The 25,919-nt window shown below is 42.2% G+C and overlaps 1 long non-coding RNA gene across 5 annotated transcripts in view; it reads left to right on the top strand.

The window, feature by feature from the left end:
- LOC106730861 overlaps positions 1-25,919 on the top strand; it is a 207,035-nt gene that overhangs the window by 137,667 nt on the left and 43,449 nt on the right. For 4 of the 5 annotated variants that reach the window (XR_004325048.1, XR_004325046.1, XR_004325047.1 and 1 more), the window contains exons 6-8: positions 7,746-7,888; positions 8,525-8,586; positions 14,147-14,260. This is a non-coding gene — a long non-coding RNA (uncharacterized LOC106730861). Of the gene's footprint in view, positions 1-7,745; positions 7,889-8,524; positions 8,587-14,146; positions 14,265-25,919 lie in introns of all 5 variants that reach the window. The other variant, XR_004325045.1, reaches the window with a different exon arrangement.

Genomic DNA, 25,919 nt, shown 5'->3' with positions numbered 1-25,919 from the left:
TTACCTTATACATTTATGTCTCAACTTCCTTATCTGTAAAATTAGAATATTAAGAGTATCTACTTCAAAGGGTTATTCCAAAGACTAAATGAGTTCATTAAAAATAAGAAGATAAATTTGCACGTCTTGGGGAGTGATGGAAATGTTAGCTATCTGGATTGTGGTGGTGGTTTCATTGGTGTATACATCTATCAAAATTCATTAAATTATACATCTGAAATATGTGTAATTTGCTGTACAGGAATCATTCCCCAGTAGAGGTGTTAAAAATAAGAAGATGAAAACTATGTTTTTTTCCTATATGCTTTCTAGTATCCAATGGGAATTCAGAGAAGCATACACAAATTATAGTAATAAGGTTTTATGATGTGATGTACATGACTTTAGTCATTTCATAGAAGACAGAGTGCCTGAGGCCATGTGGGAAAAGGAATCAAGTCTGCAGAAGTGACATTTGAGAGATTATAGAGTAAGTAGGAGCTTAGCAGGGAAGACAAATATGGGAAGACAGAGAGGATGGATGTCATTTGAAAAGGCTCAGAGATATGAGAGGTTCAGAGACCGTGAGGATTTCTAATGTTATGTATTTGCTCTGACTGAGAGCTCCAACCTGTGGAAGGGAGTGGGTGGTCAGAGATGACACAGGGAAGTGGGCAGAGACCAATCACGTTGACTGGACCCTGTGTGCCAGCTGGGGTTTCACCCTGTGGTGCGAAGGAACAGGGAGTGGCAACACCAGATTCGCATTCTGGCATCTTTGAGGAAATGAATTCAAGGTGTGGAGTCAGGAGGCTGGGAGAGACATTCCCAAACTTTCTCTTCCTTCTCTTTAGGTGATTAATAATAATGGCTTATTGAGTTAACAGTCACAAAGTGATTTTGGAGTTCTTATCCATGCTGTTAATTATTCTTTAATGTTAAAATGTAAATTGCAACAATCTTTTTAGAGGACAATTTGGCAACATCTGTCCATTTTGGAAAGCATTTACACTGATCTATACATTTCGTTTCTAGATATTTAGCTATAGTAACACATTTACAAACATGTTTGTACAAGGATGCTCACTAAAGCATTATTTGTAACAGCCCAAGACTAAACACAAACTTAGCATGTTTAAGTATGGTATTGATTGAATTGAATCATGATAATTTAATGGGATACTATGCAATCATGAGACAGAATAAAGCAGAAAGGTATAGGTGTAGACACGGGATAGTCTCCATCTTCTACTTATAGGAGAAAAAATTGTAGAACATAGCGCATAATGGCCCTTCATTTGTATAAACACATGTTATACATAGAATGTTTTTGGCAGAATACTCAGACACTGGTAACAATGATTGCCTTTGGAGAAGGAAACAGTCTGACTGATGGTATGGAGTAGAAGAATGTTATAGAATGCATACTCGTGTCCCTCCAAAGTTCATATTTTGACATCCTAACCCCTAAGGTGGCTGTATTTGTGAGGTGGGAAGCCCCATGAAAAGACCGGCAGGACCCACAGGCAGGGCCCTGGTTGGGCGGTATTATTTCTGCAAGACAGCTTGCTTCTAGGAAAGCGGAACTTACCCGTAAGAGTCTATTGGTTCCTGAAACTCACTCCTGACTGGTCCATTTCTAACACCTACTCTGCATATGATGTTGCAAAATGTTGCAGTCTTGACTCGTAGCCTATAAAAGCCTGTGTAAACCTACAGACGGAGTCCAGAGCTTGGAGTGTTAACTCCTCTGGGCCTGCCGGTGTAATAAACCTGAGTTCTCCAACCCTCTGAGCGTCACTTGGTCTCTCACCAGGATCCGGGTTCCTGAAACACTGAGCTGTAACACACTTTGCTGTAACATTTCGGGGTGAGACCTCTAAGGAAAAGATTACGGTTAAGTGAGATCATAAGGTTAGGGTCCTGACCCAGTAGGATGAGTGTCCTTATAGGAAGACACATCAGAGAGCTCATTCTTTCTCTACCCAGGTACCAAGGAAAAGCCATAAGTGGACATAGTGACAAGGCAGCCATCTGCAAGCCAGGAGACAACTTTCACCAGGAACTGAATTTGCCGACAGCTTGATTTGGGACTTTCCAGTCTACAGAACCATGAGAAAAATGAATATCTTGTTTAAGCTACCCAGTCCTGTGGTATCTTGTTATGGCATCCAAACAGACCAATAGAAAGGGAGACTTCTTTTTAATTATATACTTCATCCTTTACATTTTAGATAGCTTGGTAAAATTATTTGCACCCCAAGCTTAAGAAAGGGCCACTAAATTAAGGGAGTGGGAAACACCTGCCTCTCCTGTCATAAGAATCTCCGAGGTCCCAGCTGTCTCCCTTCAAGGCTCTTCCCTTTTCCTGGCAGTGGGCTGGCAGGCACGCCCTCCCCAGAGGCCGTCAGTGTTTCCTGCTACTATAGACACGTCTCTGATGCCTGGAAGACTCCAGTAGCACATTCCGCTGTTCCTTCAGAATCTGGCCTGAGGTATCAGTGTTACTCACTTAGCCTTAGTCTTTCAGGTTGACCTGGCTGGTACCAGAGCAGCAGCACACCCGCAGAGGGTGTGTGCACTTCAGAGTTAGACAGGCTTACGTTTGAGGCGCTAGCTCTGTACCTTGTTAATGGTCTCGCCACAGCCATCTGAAAAACTTCTCTGAGCCTCTGTTTCTACATTTGAAAAAAGGGGACAAGAATCAAGAGTGTACAGAGAGGCTTATTATGAAGATTAGCAATAAAATGTAGAGTGTGCCTGGTACCTGGTAGGCACAAGAAGTGAGTGTTGTTGTTACAAATGACAGTGTTATTTTTCTTATCTCTTTGGCAGCTGTTGGAAGTGACTTTGCCAACCCAACCAACACCAGTGGTCATTCTCTCCCTGATGAGTGGGATTGCTCCCTCTGTATCAGGACCATAGCTTCTTATCTTTCTGTTTTGTTATGGCCTCTAATTTGGAGGAATTTGACATTTGCTCTCTCTGGGTTGGTTGCAGGACATTTGCATGGCAGTGCCGGGGAGTCAGTGTGGGGATTGAAGTTGGCCCCCTAACCTCCAAGTTAAAATTATAAATTGGGCGCCAATTCTTTTATTTTTTTATGGCTTGTACTTTGATGTCTTTTTTTTTTATTGAAGTATGGTTAGTTACAATGTGTCCATTTCTGGTGTACAGCATAATGTCCCAGTCATGCATATATATACGTATATTCATTTTCATTAAAGGTTATTACAAGATATTGAATATAGTTCCCTGTGCTGTACAGAAGAAATTTGCTTTTTATCTTTTTTTATATATAGTTGGTAACATCTGCAAATCTCAAACTCCCAAGTTTACCCCTTCCCACCCCTTTTTCCCAGTGAGTGCAGATTCTTAAATGCACCCAACTCACACTACAGATTAGAGACCCACCGCACGATTTAAATGATAAACAGTAGGCTTTGGGAGACGTTTTTGTGAATTGCTTTTAACAATTTTTTTTTAGTTGGAATTATTATAATTTTAATTGTGTTTCTTAATGGCCATATGTTTATTTCCATTAATAATACTTAATCAATTATATCCTAAAAATCAAGTTGTACTGCTGACATCTAAACAGCAAACTAAATCTTCCTAAATTTTATTTATTTATTTATTTTAATTTTTTTATTGTGTTATAGTCAGTTTACAATGTTGTGTCAATCTCCAGTGTAGAGCACAATTTTTCCATTATACATGAACGTACATATACTCATTTTCACATTCTTTTTCTCTATGAGATACCACCAGATCTTGTATATATTTCTCTGTGCTGAACAGTATAATCTTGTTTATCTATTCTGCATATGCCTGTCAGTATCTACAAATTTCAAACTCCCAGTCTGTCCCTTCCCACCTCACTCCCTCTGGCAACCACAAGCTTGTATTCTATGTCTATGAGTCTGTTTCTGTTTTGTATTTATGTTCATTTTTTTTTTTTTTTAGATTCCACATATGAGTGATCTCATATGGTATTTTTCTTTCTCTTTCTGGCTTACTTCACGTAGAATGACATTCTCCAGGGATATCCAAGTTGCTGCAAATGGTGTTATGTTATTGTTTTTATGGCTGAGTAGTATTCCATTGTATAAATATACCACATCTTCTTTATCCAGCCATCTGTCAATGGACATTTAGGCTGTTTCCATGTCTTGGCTATTGTAAATAGTGCTGCTATGAACATTGGGGTATTTGTCATGAAATTCTAAACACTAGTCTATGCGTGTCTGTAATATTGTCCATTCACCCTGCTTCTTCCAATGATTTAGGAATATTTTATTTTGTACTGACATATTTTTGTAAGCTATCTCAAATTCTTTGTGGAAAGAGTAGGGGTACTGAGCACATAAACAAAACAATGAAGTGAAGTACAATAAATAAAACAGCCAAAGAACGGGTTTATCCAGGATAACACTGTCTCAGTGTGTGCTTTTCCTCTCAATTAGGCTGCAAGCTTAGAGAGAAACATACCATTTTAATGACCAAATACGATTTGACCTTTCTCATTTTTTTTTTTTTTTTTTTTTACCCACAAAGAAAATATCTAAAGGACAAAACTTTCTGATATGGAACAAATTCTTACTTTTTTCTGGCACATCATTCCTGCGCTTGTCAAAGACAAAGGAAGAAAGTCTTGCTGAGGGTCATGGGAGTGTGTGGTGCTTGCAATGCACCTGGCATCCCTGGCTCTGCCTCCCACTGGGGCACAGAGCTGTGCGGAGGGCTGGACGTTTTCAATCACACACTCCCTTTGTCAGTAGCATTAACCTTATGAGATCTTCTCCACCCTTCTCATAACATTTGGCATGTACCTCCTTCTCCAATGCTGGGCTGATAGGACCAACTAGGAGAATCAGTTGACACAATCTCTATCAGAAGCAACTGGGCTCGTCTCATCCAGAGCCAATAATGCACAACACACAAGATGGCGGAACTCCAAGGTCACAGCACATTAGCAGAGGGGAGGGGAATTATCAGTGGAGAAATACAATCAAGCACCATGTGGATGGGTGACAAGAAGTCCTCTGGCCAGAGAAACAGATTACATACCAGCACTGCCTTGGCTCACTGCCCTGAAGAAATACATAGCAATCCACACTCAGGGAAAATTCCATGAAATAGCAGAGCAGGAACATCCTGAAGCCAGTGGCAACACATTCCAAGAAAAACATCCAATGAACCAAACCCCAAACAACGCAGACCTCAGAAACGTAAATAAAAATTAACTGAAAAAGGAAACCTTCAGAGTCTTGGGAAGGAACACAACAGATTAAGTGACCACAAAACACTAAAACACCAACTAGTTATTTACCCACTGCTCTGTGGTAAATACAAGGCCCGTAGTCTCTTAGGAGGTCATTTCTGGGCGCCAATGACTTAGCACATAGGCCAGCAAAGAGCACGGACTTTATTCGCCTCCTCAGGGCAAGTGGCATTTATCGTGGGCCTGAGAACCAGAAGGAAGTTCCTTTGAACCTCTTAGTGTTAGAGCTATTTATAAGGATGACAGAGGAGCAGAGGGTGGGAAAAGTGCATAGAGTCAGACGCCCTGGGTTTGCTTAGCCTGCCGCTGACTAACTCTACTGTCCACGCTGAATTTATCGGTTTCCTCATTTGGAGAAGGGGATGGATAATAATAATGATCATTTCTCCCTCACAAGGTTGGTCTGAATAGTAGCTGAGAAAATGGCAGCACAGAGCACTTTTTACAAGAGTCAGAGAACAATACAACACCAGTCAAGGTTGTTCCTATTCCTGTTACTACTTCATGTATTTTGGGTCATCGGAGAATTAGCGTCCACCTGCCTGGCAGCTGAGCTGTGCTCCTCTGAGCATCTACTTCAACCAGTTTGGCGAAAGTCTATAACCAGTGTCCAAAGGTTATAGAATAAAGTTTAAACTTTTCTTGATGACTTAGATTCAAGGTTACGAACACCTACTCTTGTTCAAAGTTGTGGTAGAGTCAGTTTTATCTGTGCGTTTGTTTTGATTTTCTCTCGTTCTGGGAGGTCAAGCGTAGCCTCAACCACAGATCTGTCTGAACAGCTTCTCTTCCTTCTCTCCTGCTTGTCTATTTCTAATTTGGTCAAAATAACCAAGCTTGTTAAAAGCGAGTGCTGACTATGAATGAGCAAGTATCTCTTTAGACTCTCAGGAACACAATAGTTGGTGTTCTTTAAGGGGATTTGAGCGCATCATGGTAGAGCTCAGAGATCTTTTTTGGCCTGAGAGTGGAGAGGGACAGTTGTTAGAAAAGTTGCCCTCGGGGTGAGAATGCAGTGCCTGACTTGGGACTACTTTGGATATGTTTGGTCTGCTCACATCTCCCTCATGTTTTCATGTAGGTGGGGGTGGGCGCCAGTGTGGTTGTCACCACTTTACAGTCAGTGGAGAGCGAAGCCCAAGACAGAAGGATTAGTGTTAGGGACAAGGAAGGGTCTCGGGGCATTCCTATATGTGGATCTTTAATCTCTTAGATCATTTTGACCAAGTTAAACTCCCTCTTTAGACTCACGATCATTTAGTTCAGAAAAATTAGTTACTGGGTTGATTTCTTCTCTGAAGTGGCCCATAGTTTTTATTACTTTTACCCAAAGAAGCTATTTTAACACCATAGCTTCTCACCATGGAGGAACCATGGGAGAATCACAGGACATGCGTGCTGGAGGAAATCTTCCAGGTGATGCAGACCCATGGTCCCCTGATGCTATTCAAAAGGCTCTTGTTGGTCCTGACAAGTTTTCACCAGTCTGTGGAAAAATGAGGACAATGGGACAACTCAGCAATTTTCTCAGAAAGTTAATTCATTCCACTGAAACAGAGGTCTTCTGAAATTTTGCTCTTCCTTCTTTTCTGGTGTTCTCTGTCCTTTTATTTGACGTTGCTATGGTAAGTGGCAATTATCTGAAAAATATCTATTTATCAAATCAAAATATTGACCATTCTATGAGAGGCTTCTGATCTGTGATTGCTTTGTTTTTGTTGTTGTTGTTGTTTGATCTGTAAATTTAAAATGTTTGAGTACTTCAGATTTAGACCTGCCAGCTCCTTCATTTTCAGATGTAAGAGCGGAGGCCCTGAGAAAGTTGCAAAAGTTCACACAACTGGGAAAGTTAGAAAGCCAGGACCAATGCCTGGCCTTGCTATTCTTTCTGGTCCACAGCTCTATCCTTCAATAGGTAGAATGTTAGTGTTGTTAACAATTCTGTGGGATGAGAAATGTGAGACTCTTAAAGAGGAGGGGATTGGAGAAAAGGGAACCTCATTTCGCAAGCCCTGCAGTGTGCCAGACACGGTGCTAACGCTTCATGTATGTTATTTTGTTTATTCTTTTAGACAACAACTCTAAAAGGAAGGTTAAAATCGAATGCACATTATAACTGGAGAAAACTAAGTTCAGAGACGTGAAATAACTTGATGACTTAGAATGCACTGAACTGCATTACCACCTAGTTCCATGTCATTCATCAGACATCTATTGAGCGTTTTCCCTGTATAAGTCCATTGCTAAGTAACTGAAAGACTTTAGCAAATTATAAAGTAGTCATCAAGTATTCAGTAGTTGTTTACTGTGCCTCTCAAACAGTGCTGTGAGGGTGGCTATCATCATCTTCATTTTGCAGATGAAGAAAGTAAGTTACAAGAGTTTAAGTGGTTTGCCCAGAGCCATGTATTTGGCATGTCGCTGAGCTGAGGCTGGCTTTCTGACTTGCAGTCCTGTCCTCTTTGCTCTATCTGTATGTTAGGGATACCTTTTTGAAGAGGAAAAACATGATGCACCGGCAAAACTTCAGTCTGCAGAGGATCATAAGCCAATGGACTGCAATTGTTGCTTTGAAAAGGCAGCAGCAAAAGGAGAGTTGATGGAGATACCAGGCAAGAAAGGGTCGTAAGTTCTGGGCTTTCCAATAATAAGCCATTCTCCTCCAGATGATTTTAATAATCTCCAGCACATGTGTTCTAACCCCTTGATGCTGTACAATATGTGTAACCAAATAAAAGATCTCTCCAGATTCAGAGATTTACTGTTTGTGATGGGAAAAGGCCAACCAGATGACATCATTTATATTCCAAATATGAGCTGCTGCCAAGGCTGGTGATGTTAAGCTGGAGAAATTGATTCTCAACGTTATTCTGTGAAGGAAAAAAGGAAAAAGGTCTTGGCCTAGATAGTGTCATTTAAAAAAATTTATGTGAATATGAAGATGAGTTTAATAAACTTCTATTTTATCCAGAACTGCTTATGTCCAATGTGTGGCTTGTTTAGGCACACAATTACTTCCATATAATTGAAGTTACCAGGTTAGGGGATAAGAGTTACCATTTTGTTGTTGTCACTGTTGAATGGATAACTGGTAGGGGATTGACCTGAGGCTTGTCTGCTCCAGCAACGGATACAAGGTGTCAGGGCTGTTGTCACTTGTTCCAAAGCAAAGGAACCCCGTTTGTAAGTGGAGTGTAATGGACTCTGCTCCTGTTCCTCAATTTTATTCCTAACGTAATCATGTTTGTTTTTTTTTTTCAGGTATCAATATCCTCCACCACCATGAGATACAGGGAAAGTTGACACCACTCCCAGTTTCAAAGGTAGATTTTGATTAACCTAAGCCAACAAACACATGGCATTCCCCCCATGACTAGTGATCCAGGAGTGACCTGTGTGTATGATCAGACAAAGGAAAGGGCTTAGGTGCCATACTTGAGGAAAAAGACTTTGCCTCTCTCTCCTGATAGATAATGACAAATAGGCACAGAGACTCAAGTGCTACCGGCGTCTATTTTACAATTTCAAAGGGAGGGGAACCAGGTGTATAATGAGGCCGATGCTGAGGAGGACTGATTGGAGAGTTAAAAAAAAAAACAAAACCGAAAAGCTTGATTTTATCTCTGAGACTTTGATTGTGCTATGCTTTCCTTATCCTTAGACTGTTATGTAAATATTTCATTTCCTTAATATTTAAGCCAGTTTTCATTTCTGTTGCTTGCAACTGAAAGCATTCTGATTGGAAGAGGTGACAAAACTTGCTTCTGGAGGTCGAATCCGTTTTTTGAGCCACAGTCTCATGGTGTTTTTGAAGACATGGAGGTTTGAATCTATGTTGAGTGGCTTTACGTGTCCAGCTGTCACCACATGCTGAGTGGTCTTCTAAAGTAAGAATTACTCCTAACGCTCCCTGGCTTCTTGATCTTGCCCCTTCCAGCCTCATCTACAACCCTTGCAGCCTCATCTACAACCCTTGCAGCCTCATCTCTAGCCATGCTCATCAGCCACTCTGCCTCTTCCAGTTATTCTGATGCACCGTCCTCGCTCTTACCTCTTGCCTTACTCATGCTCTTTCCACCGACTCCAACCATCTCCTTGACTACTTCCTTCCCCGTGCTTCCTCTCCATTAAGTCTTGACTTAGGCATCCTTTCCCCTGGGAAGACTTCCCTTCATTGGTCTTCCTGATACTCCTCTAGCACCTTATTCATCCCCAGTCAGGGCACTTTCCACTCTTTATGGAAATGACCCATCGTCTCTGTTGGACTGTGGATCCAACGAGGATAGGAAACATCTGTTCTGTTTACAGTTTTGTCCCCAGGGCTTAGCACACAGTTGGTACTACATAAAATATTTGCTGAAAGAATGATGAATTAATTACTTAAAGCTACTCAAACATTCCGCATTGCCTGGTACCCAAGTGCCTAAATATGGCTTTCAGTGATCTGGCCATGACTTCCTGTCCAGACCCCAATTCTGTTACTCACCAGAAGTTTCTTATTTAAAGTGCACTGAATCACACATCCTTTGCTGTTTCATGTCTCAGTGCCCATGATGGGCATCTTGCTACTTCCTGAAACTACCCATTGTTTTGTAGCTCTGCTTCCTTAGGTTGGGCAAGTGCTTTAAAATAGTAAAATGAGTTCAAACAAACAAACAACACACAAGGAAACACACCACCAAAAAAACCCCAAAAAAACAAAAAAACAAAAAAAAACCACCAAACAAACCTGCGTTTAAATTCCACTTACTCATTCTGCTCAGTGGCATCGGGCAGTGTGCTTTATCACTCATTCACAACACGGGGGTGTAATTGTACCTGACAGGGTTGTTGTGAAGATAAATGAAGAAATGCAGGGGCAGTCACCTGGCACAATAATCCTGGCACCAAGTTCTTGGAATAACCCTCTTTGCTGAATCATTGTTAAACTCTAACTTCTGGCTTCAGAATCAACCATAATTTGATTCTGAACTATTTCTTTGAAACAGGAAAATCAAAGACTCAAAATTGACCATGAAGTTGGACTTTAGGAAAAGAGAATGTTTGAGAAGGAACAAAGTGGCCTTGCAGGGTCTTAATTATTTTGTACTTTAAAGTCTGGAGAGTTTGGGGCTAGCGGGAGTACTGTTTGGGGTTAGTGGGAATATTGTTTGGAAAGTTAATTTGGTTTGGCTAAAATGGTAACTTCATTATGGCTGAACCTGCAATTTCCAGGAAGTTTCAGAGTTTCCACAGTTTCAATAACAATTGCAGAGCCCACAGGGCAATCCTTCAAGGCCAGATGAGAGCACTGTGGCAGGTGTTCAGTGGTGCTTTTTGGATGCTGCTGGGAAAGAGCTGAAGTGCTGGGGAGAAGCCCATTAAAAGCTTTTCCGACAGGCAGAACCATGCTCTCTGGGTTCGCAGAATGAGCTGGACTGACTGTCCTTGCAACGTCTTCCTGTATCACTAGGTTCTCCTCCTTGAGCAAGCTCCTGGTTTCTTATCCCTGGTTTCAACTCTGTGTGTTCTGTGGTTTGGGCACTTTACCTTTCCAGCAACCACCTTTTTCCTAGACACGTTTTAGAGGGGCAGAGGAGGGAAGGCGATAGCTTCTAGAAAGGGGTACCGAAAGTAGATGCTGCATCTAAACAAGACTTTCCCTTCACTTTAATGTCTTTACTGTTGAGTGGTAGGCAAAACGTGTGCTTTGGAGTCAGAGAGCCAGCTTTGAAACTTGGCTCATCCACCCATTGGCTGTATGATTTGGGGCATGCTATTTAACCTCTTTGAGCCTCAGCTTTCTCATCTGTAAAATGGGAATAATATCTGCCTTGTAGTTTTTTTTTGTTTGTTTTGTTTTTTTTTTTGCGGTAATGAAATGAGATCACAGATGCAAAACATCCAGCAAAAGGCAGAGTGCAAAGTAGGTGTTCGACAAAGGTGACTTTATTGCTAACCTTGTATTATTACTGGAAAGTATGCAGTGCCTATAAATTGGCTTCAGTCACCTCAGAGTGGGGTGAGAGAGGCAGTTCTCTTTCAACTTGATTCACAAGCCACTAGAGAGAAGAAATGTCATCCAGAAAGTATCAGGGTCATATTCACTTTACATTTTAAACTCTCTGAAAGCTTCATCCCTTAGGAGGGTGGGCCACACGCTATCTCAGAATCAAGATCTAGATCCACATTCCTCGTTGAGGGTAGGATGAAGTGAAGGGCATGGTCCGCTCTCTGTGGAGTGAGGACTAAGCATGAACTCTCACAGAGATCAGAATTTAATGAGCAGAGAAAAGGAGACATAAAGGTGGAATTGAGAATATAGATGTCCTGAGACTCAGTCTCCTCCTTTGTAAAATAAAGAGGTGGATGAGATGAGTATTTCCTAACTTTTGTGGCCTGCCAGATCATTTACATTTTCTTCGTGGGATCCAGGAAATAGGAGATAAAAGAAAAGATAGAGAAGAGAGAAACTGAAGGCAATCCCTGCACTGAGGAGCAGGAATGGACAGGATAAATGTAGTGATATTGTGTGCCTTTGGTCTGTGGACTCCAGCTAATGCTTAAGTTTTCTTCCAGCATTTTTCCTTTTTTTTTTTTTTTCTTTTCAATTAAGGACCAAAAAGAAAAAATGAAGCTTCCAAGTAGGATGTACTCAGCTAAGCAAACATTTCCTGAACAGCCGCAGGCAGCTATTGTACTAAGCTGTGGGGATATGAAGTTGACTAGAATGTGGTCCATGACTCCAACAACTCCTACAGTCTAACGGGAGAGACAGAGACCATGTACATCACTTCAGTGTAACGTGATGAATGCTGTGACAGGGGAAGCCTGGGAGCTGGGGAAGCTCTGGGGAAGCAATTTGGTGGCAGATGTCAGGGAGGACATCCTCAAGGAGGTGATGCCTTTGCTGAGTCTTGAAGGATGAATAGGATTCAGCCCTGTAAGGAGAGGTGAAGGACAGCTCATGTTGTCAGAGAATAGGTTCTTGCCACTCAGAATAATGACCCTAGCGATCCTGGGTTATTTCTCTCAATCACTCCCGGGGCAGCAACATGGAAATCATTCCAAATCGTTGGCTGGGGATGGTTTATTTTGGACATGCTCAATCACTGAGTACATATTTTTCCAGGATTTGTGAGGAGATGGATTTCCATGTGTGCTGTGCTCCAGCGTGTCTCCTTGGGGTGTTTATTTACTGTGCTTTTATTCCATAACCTAGCAGGATGTCACAGCTGGAGGCAGCTGGTGGTAAATAAACAGCTTCCATTACCCAACCCCATCACCATCCTCCATCCTGCTTCAAAAACATAGTCTCAGCCTATGGGTTCCTTCACCCTCAAATCCACTGCAGTGTCAAAGTCCTGTGGACTTGCAGGAGTGTTTCCTTTTTAAAAGTAAAATTGACAAATAAAGCAAAGGACTATTTAGGTCATAAGGAAATTTAGACTCTAAAAAGATAGACTTTCTTAGCAAAACCCGATCAATCACTTAGGCTCCTTGATAGGAAAACAAAGACCCCAACAAACAAGTCAAACATCTCATGCTGGGAAGGTGATCTGGGGGTGATTCAATGAAATATGGTTTGGTTGAGACTCTATGTGTCTTTGCTTGCACGTATTTTATCTCATTTGGTGAATCTGTGTGAGGTTTATCAAACTAATAATGAGTGAACACAGAGCAAATGGGAAGGATGAAGGAAGGGAAGCAGAATCATCTCCTTTCTGCCCGTCAGAGGATTGTTGTCATGGAATTCTGATACAGATTCACAATTAATATGACGTTGCAGGGCAAACGCTACAATACAGAAAGGAAGCTGGGGCTACTAACTAGTCAACAGCCAAACACTCTTGCTCTTCTTATTTTTTTTAATTGAAGTAATAAAGTATAGTCAGTTACAATGTGTCGGTTACAATATGTCAATCTTTGGTGTACAGCATAATGTTTCAATCATACATAGACATACATATATTTGTTTTCATATTCTTTTTCACTATAGATGACTACAAGATATTGAATATAGTTCTCTATGCTATACAGTAGAAATTTATTTTTTATCTGTTTTTATATCCAGCTTTTTAATGTATCAAACTCATAGGCTTTCGGTTATATACAGGTTCAAACTAAGCTCTCCTCCTTGTGCTCTCTGGGAGGAGGGGGGTCTACTGATAAACAGGAAGGGGAGAGGCAACCCAGACACTTGTTAGAGAAGAGGGAGGCAAGCCTTATATTCCTGAGTTAGCAAATGCCAAGAAGCCTCTAAAAAGGGGGGTTAAAAACATACATTTACAAGTGGTATTTATCCATTGAGATATTTAACACTGATAAAGCAGTGTATTTGTTGAACAGAGGAAAACATTGAATATCTATAATTGTATTTTTTTTCATTTAATGTGCACATTAGCAAGTGCATGGTAAAGTGAAATTAGGAATTCTCAGATCCTTGTCTTGATAATATCCCTAGTGGTATTCTTTTACTAGGCAGGAGTTTTTCTTGAAGTTAAGTTTGATAAGTCTGGGTGAATAGCTCTTGGCAAGTAACATATCAGGATAAGACCAAAATACTGCCATAAAAACAGTTTCTGTTGGACTCTGAAACACACAAGCAGCCAGCTACCAGTCCAGTTGGCACTTGAGCAGTCAGAAGGAATCTGGGATGGAAAATGGAAGCCTTGTTGTAAAAATAAATGCATTTTATCCCCAGCAAGTTTTAATATGATCTCCCTTCTGAGCCTTTCCTCTTGATAAACTTAACATCAAATGAGTTCTCTCAGGAGAAGAGGAGAGCAAGCAAGGAATGGAGAATCATGATAAAGGAAATGTTCTGCCTTTTGGGAGAGATTCATTCTTCTCAACATAAGTTGTGTGTGTGTGTGTTTGTTTGTTTGTTTGTTTCAACTGCAGTTTTTGGCATCTATGAAGCCTCAGTGTTACTGAACTTATTTCAAGGTGCTTGAAAAACTGAGACCAGAAAATTTGCCACAGAAATTTGGATGCATATCTGAAGGCTTCCAAAAAGTAAGTGAGTAGTGTGTCATGAGCTTAAAAGCAAATTGCTCAACTCACCTTCTCTAAAAATGTTCAATTATTGGCTTTCCCTGGACAGTTTTGGAATAAACTTATGAGAAAGTTCATGAAGCTTGAGAACCAGCTGCATGCACAAGAAAATGCTATTTTGTAATATTGAGAAAGTTTAAATTTTTTTCTATATGTCATCATTAATTGCGTTAATTGTAGGCTATCCTGAAGGCCAACAAAGACTGGGTCATCAAGTAATTAGGACCATTTTGAGAATTTGATTGTTTTTGTTTTGTTTTTGGGTATCAACAAATGTTTATTTAACTTATAGAAGATGGTTATTTGGGGGTCTGAAGCACAGGTAAGTGTGTTAAAGCCAATAAAGTAATTTTTTTGTGACTTCATCATTCTTCCTAAACTTACCGGCCTATAGTAGTGTCATGCTATAGGAAGTGCTTTTATAATCTTTATCATTTGGCATTTTAAAATCTACTGACTTATATTTAGATGGCACAAAAGAGCATTTATTAAATGTTAGTGCTTTCCTCTGCCCCAGCTCTTTTGTCCTTTTCTGGCTTTGGAGATAGAGTAGTTGAGGCGTCTGTCAAGATAGGTGGAGGGTAAGATTAATGCGTAACTTTAGATAAGTTTTCTTCATTCAGGCCCAAGGGACTTTATCTGCTTCCCAGCTGTAAAGGCTTTGAGGTTGTAGAACGTCACATGACTCACAGTCATAAAAGCCCATCTAGGCCTTTTCTTTCCTCTCAAGCTCTAACAGCATCACAGGAATCCTCATAAATCCACCCAACCAAAGACCTGTTTGTGGCAATTCACTGACTCCTTTGCTTCCATGTTCCTCTTCTCGCTACAACTGAGTGGCTTCATGACCAGGGATGTTTAACCTGGCCTTTCCATTAGGAACAGGTCAAGCATTCTGTTTCTACTTCCTTGTCCATAGAGTGGGAATAGACGTTCCTACCTGTGGGGAGAAGAGGTCTTGTGAGGATTAAATCAGGGAATAAAGTAGTGTATCTAGTTCCTGGTGTTGAGCAGGTTTTCAACATGGCAATTGGTGCCTTCTCTGTCTCCCTGAAGGTCAGTGCGCAACGCTGTCGGTGTCAGGTGGTTTGAAGTGCCCTAATTAAGCGTATATGGTAACTAAGCTTCAAGCTAGGCTACCTAATAGTTCTGCATTGACTGTGTATAAAGACTTGGTCTTTTTTTTTTATCTTACTCTTAAGAAAAAACCCTTACCCTATACTCAAAGAAGAAACTTTGGATCCTTCTTTTTCCTGTCTTGACCTAGTTGGTACTTTCCACCCATCTGTTCAGAATGAGCCCCCAGACTTCTTTCTAGAGCTTGCCCTGTCCAGCCATAGCTCCCTGCCAGCAATGAATGGCAGTCTAGCCTCGTTCACTAACGCCATTATTAACTTCTTAGGTAATGCAGTTGACAGCTGAGCTCTCCTTGAGATCTCAGGAAGATTGGTTCCAATCCTTACTCCCCTGCTTTTCTCAAGATGCCTGTGACTCTCAGGATGCTTAGATGATCACGGCCATCTTTGACTCTGTTTTCTCTGTTAGGAATCACTCCACTGTTTCCTTCTGCGTTCTCTGTCCTACATCATGTTGCTCCTCTGCCTTAAATCCTATACAAGATCAGTGTTGTGGAATTTGGCAGGCTGTTACGTGGGCAGTAAAAGGATTTATCAGACAAGGGAGGAAGATAAAAAGGTGTTTATTGAGTACGCTGTTATAGGCAATAGCGGGCCACAGACAAGAGGTATCTGTGTGCCCTGAGAGTTGGTTGTTGAAGTCTTTCATAAAGGAGGGTAACCTTTAACTCCTTATGCTTATGTGATTCTTCCACAGAGGGGTCACAGGGTACGTGATCAGCTCATGCACAGTTCTCTGAATGGTTAATGTTGATGCCACAGGGAAGGGAGGGGGTCATGAAAGGGTGGGGCGTTGTGACCAGTTCTGGTGGTCAGGCTTCCGGGCATTGTAAAGCTGATCATTGTCTAGAGTAGTTAGTTCAGGTAAGGCAGGTAGGTATTAAGAAAGGAATGTTCTTTGTTATCTTTAAAGGGCAGCAACTGAATGCTTGAGGGGCCTTAGAGTAGGAGCATGCCATATGTCTGTGGACCCCACAATCAGCTCAAACAGTTTGTATTTGCAGTACACCTATTGAAGGTTGAGGGGTCTAAGAAAGAATTTGCTTGGCAGCAGTGAAAACAATTTCAAATTTAGCATGAAGCTTTTGGTAGGTTAGGATCATTGTTTAGCAAACATCTACTCCCAACTGCTACTCCCTCCTCCATCAAAGGAGTTTACTTCTATACTCCATTGATAATAGGCTTGGTCATGTGACTTGCTTCAGTCAACAGAATGTTATCAGAGGTAACACAAGCAGAGGCTTGAAATGTGCTTGGGAGGAAAGATCTGACTCTAGTAATTCTGCCATTGCCAAGAAAAAAAATGTGCATGAGGTATCCCACTAGTCACAGAAGAATGAAGACCATGTGTCATAGGCCTGAAACAAACACATGGCCTGGAGCCACACCCAGTCTAGACTTTCTGCTAACTCATAGATGTGTGAGCAAGAAACAATGACTTGTTGTTTTGTGTTTGGGGATCATTTGTTATGCAGCAATTGCTGACTGATACAGGTCTCATTGTTTTAAAATATCTTTTGGTGACCCTGGCAATGGGGGAGTTTCCACTGTTCTCTCTTTATTCTGTACAGGTGGTCTAGTCTCACTAACTAATTTTTCTCCACTTCCCCTCCTTTTCACTAATCTCTCTTTCCTATAACCCCAAACTCCTATTAATTTTGAATGTAGTATACATTATTTCTCTCTTCTCATGCCTTAGCTTCTGTTTATGTATCCCCCAGAATGATATTTTCTTTTTAAGCTGCTTTAAATTTTTTTAATGAACAAAGGAAGATTCTCCCTAGGAGGAATTCTTGCTCTGCCTGTTAAAACAACATTTTTTCCCTCATGTGTCATCTGCTCCCATGACCATCTCCATCTCAGATCTCAGATCCACATGTGGCTGCTCCTTGGAGAATTACAGCAATGATGTCAGGTGGCAGGCCAAGCTTGGATGGTCTGGACTTGCTTAGGTCACAGTGTTTGCTTGGTATTCATACTGACCTGGGTGTTTAAACTAGTGTGATCTACACTAAATAGCACATGTCCCTGAAAAAGTGTTGTGAAACCTCCTACTTTGCCCCAAACTTTGGCCTCATTGTATCCATTCCAACATCGCTGTAGATCTGTATCATTTGTCCTTGTCTCCTAGTCTTGCATTCTCTGTCACCAGTTTTGAACCGGTGCATATATTCACCTGTTCTTTCCTATATCAGGTCACTTCTGTGTAACTGCTACTCTCTGCTCCCCTCAAGTTATTGACAGAAGACCCTCATACACCAGAACAGCACCCCAGTTTCCCTGATCAGAGGACTCTGAGGTATGGATAATCCAGGTTTCTCCATCTACTCAGGGCCTAATAGACGGATGGGGGAAATGCCACCCACAATCCCAGCCAACCTTGACACTGTTGTTTCTGTTTCTTGCCAGTATTGTGTCTAGAGTATCTTCCCTTCTGTGTTTTGGCCAACCTTCTGGCTGGTTCTGTTCTTTATGGAGTTTCTACCTTCTTAGACTTGGGTTCCTAAAATCAACCTCTGTCCTTTCCTCTTGATTCTCAGTGTTCTCCAGAACTGTGCTTCCCCTGCCAGCCCTACCTGTCCTCATGGCTTGAATATCAGGCCCTTCTACAGAGTTACCACTGCAGTTTGCTCCATGTTCCTGCAGAAGTATGCCAGAGCTTTTCTGCTGTTGTCATGTTGGGTGATAGGACTGTAGGGGTGTGATCTGCTCTTCTCTTAGGAGCTCTTGTTGACGCTTAGTACCCAAGTGCCTCCTGGATCAGGGTCAGGGTCATTAGATATGCAAAGCCTTGGAAAGATAATGGTGTCCCTCCCTCATATGCAAACCAAAATAAAATCAAATAAAGAAATAAAACATAAAACTGAAAGGCTATCTGAAATTAAAATCAACTCCTCTTTCATTTTTGGATTAGAACATCCTAGGTAAGTTTACCAGAGCAGAACTTTCCTTATGTTGTTTCATTTTACATCATTCATTCATTCATTCATTCATTCATGTATTTAACTATTTATTGGGTAGCCCTCCATGAGGCATGGATTCAATTGGCTAGATTAGAAAACACAGCACTGATTAAGCCTTGTTCAGTCTTGCTCCCACTGCCCCTTCTCCTTGCCCTTGCTACCTGTGCTATCTGTTATACACCAGCTTGCTACAGATTTCCTCTTTCCATGCCCTCCAGAAAGTGGGATGTTCTGCTCTGCTACTTAGAAAGGCCTTCCTCTTCTGCCACGTCTCTTGGGGGGAGGAAAATCACAAGTGGCTAGTTAACTTATACTTTCTTGACTCTGGAAATCTCAGGGGTTTTTTTTGCCTCCCATCCACAACCAAATTCACCTAATACCTATATATTTCAAAATGCCTGGTGTTGGTTGGGGAGGAGAGGTCTATGGAGAGGAGGTGTTCCTGGGGTCCTTGAGTAGCCATGGATCAGCATGAGGGCAGCATGGGTCATGGGGGAGGAAGTGTCACAGTGGGGATCGGTGCCTGCCGGAGGAGACAGGAGTAAACACCGCCTCTCACCTGTGTGTAGGTCTCTACAGTTTTCAAGGCTTTCACACCATTTTCTAACTCCATACTCATCACAGCCAATTCTACACTATCCTGATACTCTCCTCATTCTGCAGATGAGGAATTAAATCCCAGAGAGCTTAGGTGACTCCCCAAGTAACCCAGATGGTAGAGAAAACTTAACCACCTGAGTGGTTTTGACAAAGTATGGTCCACATTTGAAGTCCAATTTGTCCCATTTCATTTGATAAAATGGAAAAAAAGGACTGTTTCTCCTTAAATTTATTTAAGTTCTTTCACATATTTATATTTTTTCTCTGTCTTCTTTCAGACAAGATTTAAGCAAACCCACGTATATAGTCACACATATCCCAAATGAATGTGTGGGAACTGCATTTCTGAAAGATTTTTGAACCCAAAACCTCAAAAGATTTGTTTAGTTTTTGATCAGCAAACAAGAGCACTTGTATTTCCTTCACTCAGTTTTGGGGTTGGTTTGCTTTCGCACGGAGGTGAGTAATGTCTAGCATGGCCTCTTCTGTTGAAACCCAAATATACTCATGTAGTGCACTCAGACCCAGCCGGAGGAGGCCAAGACCCAGGAAGCCTGCCAGATGTTTACTCTGCCTTTTCATGGAAAGCTAAGCTTTTTATTTTTGTTTGCTTATTTGTTGAGCTGTGGAAGGGAAGTTTGAACAAGACCCATTCCAGGGCAACGAAGGGCAGAATGTTAAGAGGTGTTGATGAAATATGGGGCTGATCTCTATGTGGGTGATGGTCTTGCTGTTTGATAGCCAGGGAAATCTGAGGTCCTTGGAGGACAGAGGGGACAAGACCCTGTTCTGACTCTGTCACTTGAATAGCTGTGTGGATGTTGGGTAAGTCACAGTCTTTAGGGCATATAGCTTTGCAGCTGAAAACATAGGCTTTGGAATCAGTTCTAGGCCAGAATCATTGTTCTACCTTCAGCAAGTTGCATCTGATGTCTGGGCCTCAGTTTCCTCACCTACAAACTGGGATCATATCTTATTGGGCTCTTTCTTAGAAAGTAATAATATAACCTAGTTAACGCAGTTAGCACAGTGCCTGGCACTTTCCTGAAGCTCAGATCCTTTATCTGTAGGTGACATAGAGGACCCCTTTTGGCGCTAATGTTCTTGGGATCCCCAGTGCTACCAGGATTGTTCTGGGCTGCCAGCTTTCACAGCCAGCTACCCCTTTCTTGGCCTTTGGATGTTTCTCAAGGCTTTCCTTGTCTTTTCTTGTTGCCGTGACAACTCAAGCCCCGACTTGGGAAGAGCCTCTGTCCATGTGAATAAACACGTTGATGGTACGTAGGTATCTTGGACTAGGAGACTGGGAGTTGTGGCCTGTGTAACCAAGGAAGAATTTCCACTGAGTCACAAAATCAACTGCTAGTGTTTAGGCCTTGGCGGTCAGCAAATGCAAGGGTGTGTGTTTGGGGGACATCTGCCTTCTTTTGGTCCTTGCTCGTGCTCACCTCTCACTGAAAATGTCCTCCCCCTTCTCCCCTCCATGCCTCAGTCCTACTGACAGACAGTATAGAGCAGAAGAGAAAGCAGTGCTTTTCAGTCAGACACACTGGGATCCAGTCCCGTATCTGCTGGTGTCTCACAGTGGGGCCTTGGGCACGTGTTTAAATATCTTGACCTCTCTGAGGCAATATGCATGATGGTTAGAGCGTGGACAATGGGACTAGGGTGTCTGGTTTCAAATCTCAATTCTACCACTCTATGACCTTGAACATGTTACTGACCTTGCTCAGTCTCAGTTTCCCCAAACTTAGGATGGGGTAATAACAGCTCTTCTCGTGTTACTTGTTACAGGGATTAAATAAGGTATGTTAATAATTAATAAAATTAATAATAAAATATATTAAATATATTTTAAGCATATATACATGTATAGATATATTTATATCACTTCATTATATATACGTTTATGTATACATATATACACGTAGCACTTACAACAGAGCTCAGAACATAGTTAAAGCTAAGTAAGTCTGCTGTCACTATAATCATCATCATTAAATTCTTTACCTATAAAACGGGTGATGCTAAACCTACTTCACAGCGTTGTTTTAAGGTAAAGTAGTTCCTTTTCTTCATTTAGGCTCCCACTCCAGCTCAACCTTCTTCTTCCCTTCCCTTCCCTTCCCTTCCCTTCCCTTCTTTCTTCCTTTCTTCCTTCCTTCCTTCCTTCCTTCCTTCCTTCCTTCCTTTCTTTCTTTCTTTCTTTCTTTTTTTCTTTTCTTTTCTTTCTTTTCTTTTCTTTTTTCTTCTCTCTCTCTCTTCCTATTTTCTAACTGTAGGGTCTTTGATATTTTTTTTCCAAAAAGTTACTGTCTCAAGACATAAATACAAAGCAGAAAACAATATAATTAGGACAGTAGAATGTGGGGGGAAAAAGTCTAGAGAAATATGTACGTTTTTAGCTGGTTGAAAACAAAGCTTGTTAAGAACTGCTTTCGCTACAAAGTGCTCCTTTCAAGAGTGAGAAAAAAATTAACTTAGATTTAGGCAGTTCTACTAAATGCAGAGGTGTGAAAACACCACATAGGCAATAGTTTTGCACATACCAGTATTTGGTGATGGGAACTTCGCTAGACAAGTCTGGTTTCATTTGTTGTTAACCATGATTTAACAAAATAGTTGCATTTCATCACACTGTCACAGCTAACCTGTTGTTAGTCTCTGATCCTTCCAGCTCACATCACTTACCTCTTTCTATGTTTGTATCCCCAGCATGTGACATCTAATAAAAGTTAAATAAATGTTGTTTAGAAGGATAGTTAGAGCCATAGTTGAGTACTCTATTTTACAATTCAAGGCTCAGATCAAGTCAACCTTTGCCCCTTTAGATTCTCTCAGGGCAACTCTATCCCATCTTTCTCTATGTGCCTGGTTGGGGAGAAGAGCTATTAGAGAAACACTATTATTAATCAAGAGAGAAAACTGTCCACAGAAATCACCTCTCCCTTTTGGCCTGCAGCTAGATGAGATTTTCCAGTCTCCCTTGCATTAGGTGTGACCGTGTATCTGAGTTCTCTCCAGGGGACTGTGCGCACGACGATGGCGCCGTCTCTGGACCTGGCCCACATCAACCTCCCACATTTGCTTCTCCACGCTATTCTGTCCTCCAGCTCACTGAGATGTCGACAGCTAGGGTATCCTTGGAAGCCGCAAAGTAAATATTCCAAGGCTCCATCAGTATGGAGGAGAGTGGCCCTGCCAACACACACTCAGGACGGTTAAGTGAGCAAGAAATATACTTCTGTTGTCTTAAGCCACTGAAATTTTGTCTGTTTGTTACCACAGCCTAGCCATTACAATGTTGGGCACGAGAACAGATTGAATTTTTGTTCCAGAAAAATATGACCACAGATTGAACTACTGAAGTGAAGGGTAACAGAAACTAACATTCCTTTTGTGCTCACAGAGTTCCAGAACTAATACTTGGCAAGTGGCAGGTGCATTGCATAATTCCCCCTGTATAATTTGTCTTGGAAGTCCACAATGCTAGGTATTAAGATCCCTCGTTAACAGATAACAGAGAAAGGTAATGTAAATAGCACAGCAGGTATGTGAGAGAACAGAGATTCAAGGCAAACCTGAGGAAGTCCAAAGCTCTTTTGTCCACCCCGTGCTGCCCGTGGGGAGATGTCCAGTCCATTGCTCTCATCCATAGATGTTTAATGGGAGCAAAGAAAGCATCTATAAGTTGATATACGTCAGTCTTGTTTTCAGACACTTTGCATGAACAGCTTACTTTTCTTTAACCACATAACTAAGACTGTTTCATGAGAGGTCTCCACTTCTGCAGACTGGGGAATCATCCATCTCGCATGGCTAGGTATTAACACAGGTGACTTTGTTGAGAGCCTGGCATGTGGCCTAGTGCCAGGTTGGAGCAGCTGACCCCAGCGTCCACGGCCCTATTTACGGTGCACGGCCTTGCTGGCCTCTGTCGTGCAGTTCATGGTGGCCTTGTCTGCATTCCTTGGTCATTCTGTGTAAACAGGACACCCTAGCCCACTTATGCAACTTTCAAGAGAGGTCTCTAAACATAGAGCTGTTTGTAAACCTTCTTTCCCCCACTGGCTTTAGTGGAGTGCTGGGGTTAGGAAGCCAGTCTTCCAGCTGGGCTTCTGGACATACCCTCTGCAAAAGAAGCTGGTCTAGAGCTGGGTTTTTTAAAACTTATTATCACCAAAGACATCATTTGCTATAATAATTGATCTCAAACACCCCTGAGTTTTCTGTTCAAAACAAAACAAAACAAAAGCTAGGTCTGTGTCTCATCTTTAGTGCCTAATACAATGCCTGGCACAAAACCGGTGTTTACTAGATATACACGGATGGGATCAGAGTCTACAAAACTTCCTTAAGCTTGACAGTCATTCATGCTTTTCACCAAATATTTCCAATACTTTCCTCCCCCAGGCACTTGGTAGGGTGGCACTGCCAAGTCCCCTCATGGCTGTGCTAGGCCACCGGACGTGTTCTGGTCAGTGAGCTGAGGGGGGGTGCTAAACATTTCATCTCCAGTGCAAGACCTTCAAGCGTTCTCATCTCCATCCACAGGAAGAAGGCGATGTTCTAGATGGCAGCTGCTTGACCAGCCTGGGTGCTAGAGGGAGGGCTGCGATGCGGCTGTTAGCTGACTCAGCAGACACGCAGCAGAAGCAGAGGCACACCTTTGCTATCCTAAACCTCTGTGATGTTGAAGTTGTTTGTTATCATTGTGTCATCTAACCTGTCCCGACTGATTCAGCAATGACCACAAAAGGATAATATCATTTCAATTAAGAGTGTGATTTCTTTCTTTAAAGATATTTGGCTAGGGGAGGTAATTAGGTGTATATATATATGTATGTATTTTGATGGAGGTACTGGGGATTGAACCCAGGACCTCGTGCATGCTAAGCACATGCTCTACCACTGAGCTATCCCCTCCCCCAAGAATATAATTTCTGGTAGGCTTTGAACACTCTTGTGCATAACCTGGACGCCTGCTGCTACTTCAGCTCTTGTTCCTGTCCAGCGTGCCCAGTTCTGTATCACTGGCCTAATGTATCGTGGAGGCCCTTCCAGCCTGGCACTCTGGAAAGAGCCTGCTCTTTGGAAGCAGACAGTACATTCTTCGGCATCCCTGAACCTCACAGAGCTGTTGTGAAACCCAGTGAACTCTTCTGCGTGCTGCCATTCAAGCAGCTTACGGCCAGTGTGGAGCTGGCTCCCTGAGTGCGTCAGGTGCCTTCCAGCTTTGAGTGTGGTGATGTGTTTTGGTTTGTTGCGAATGGTCCCAATTTCTCTACTTGTTCGTATTGTAATTACTCGTAGTGTCCCCTTTCACTCTCGGATAGCCCTGTGTTGAGACAATTGACTGCATGATCCCAGTAGCTCTCAGCATTCGTGGTTCTGTGGTCCCACTTCTAGCAAGCACCAGGCTCCGCGCAGCCGCCATCTTCTGTGGAGGTCCCCTTGGTCACTCAGTTACTGTTCTCTCTTGCAAGGTGTTCAAGACAGACCTGCTTTAGTCTGCAGTTGTCACATTAGTGTGATTGGGGACCTCCATCTCTGTCAGAGGCATAGAAGCAAAGGGCTGGAGAGGAACCAAAGATCATACAGTCCAACACCTCAATTTTCCCTGGAGAAGTAGGACACAGGAGGGAGGTCACCCAATGATTGGCAGAAGGCCAGCATTCATGTCTCCCCATGTCATACTCTTTATATGGTGTCCTGGTAGGTGGGTGCCCTGGGATGAGATTAGAGTTCAAGGCCCAGCTCTGCTGCATGCTAGGTACTTCGTACCTGCCATGTATGGGTAACAGTATCCCCACCTCATGAGTTAAAGCGCACAGAGTGCTCAGCGCATGTGTGGGGCACAGTGAGTGCCTTGCCCCTGCTGTCACCATCAATCTGCCTCATGGTTCCAGCCATGGGCTGTGCTGTTCTGCTAGACACTGGGCTACACAAGTGCTGGAGCTGTCTTTGTCCTCATGGAGTTTATCACCAGCACTCTGGATCTCTCTGTGAACGCTTTATAACCAGTTCATTGTAAAAAGTGGGGCAGCAGGTGGCTGGGGAGAATCTGGCTATTCCCTCCCATAATGTGCTGCGCAAGCCTAAAAGTTAACAATAAGATGATGATTTGGGGCACAGACTTCTACATCCAGACTGCCTGGGTTCAAATCCTCGCTCTGCCACTTGTGAACCATGTGATTTCAGTAAGTTCCTTCGTTTCTCTGTGCTCCAGTCTTCTCGTCTGAGAGGCGGTGGTTATAATGTGGGTGGTTGTAATACCACTTACCACATTGGGTGGTTGTGATGGCCGATGGTCTAATTAAGTACTTACAGCAGTGTCTAGCACATAGTGAATGCTGCGTAATTCCAGATTGAAAAAAGAATTATAACACATGCTAAATTATTTTCCTCTAATATTTTTCTCTGCTTTCTCTACCCAGTGAAACTCTAAACAGTATTTCACTCTAGCATGTGCTTTTTAAATTTTTTTACACAAACAGCATTATAAAGTAATAAAAATAAGGGGGAATAATTTTCAACCTTATTACTCCATTAGATTTACAGAAGCATTGCAAGAATAGTGCAAAGAATGCCTGTGTTTTAATTTGGGTCGTTATAACAAAGTACCATAGATTGAGGGCGTTATAAACAATATGAATTTGTTTCGCACATCTCTGAGGACTAGGAAGTCTGAGATCACAGAGCCAGCATGGCTGGGTTCTGGTGAGGGCCCTCTTCCAGGCTGCAGTCTGCCCACTGCTCCCTGTATCCTCACGTGGCTAAAGGAGAGAGAAAAAGCAAGCTATTTCATGACTTTTCTAAGGGGGCTAATCCTAGTCATGAGAGTTCCAGCCTCATGATTCCACCTATTAATCCTAATTACCTCTCCAAGACCCCACCTCCTAATACCATCACATTGGGGGG

The sequence above is a fragment of the Camelus ferus genome, chromosome 13 (assembly GCF_009834535.1).
Source record: "Camelus ferus isolate YT-003-E chromosome 13, BCGSAC_Cfer_1.0, whole genome shotgun sequence".
In the NCBI taxonomy this organism is placed as follows: Eukaryota; Metazoa; Chordata; class Mammalia; order Artiodactyla; family Camelidae; genus Camelus; species Camelus ferus.
The sequence above is the reverse complement of the archived record's forward strand: the minus strand, read 5'-3'. Positions and strand labels throughout refer to the sequence as shown.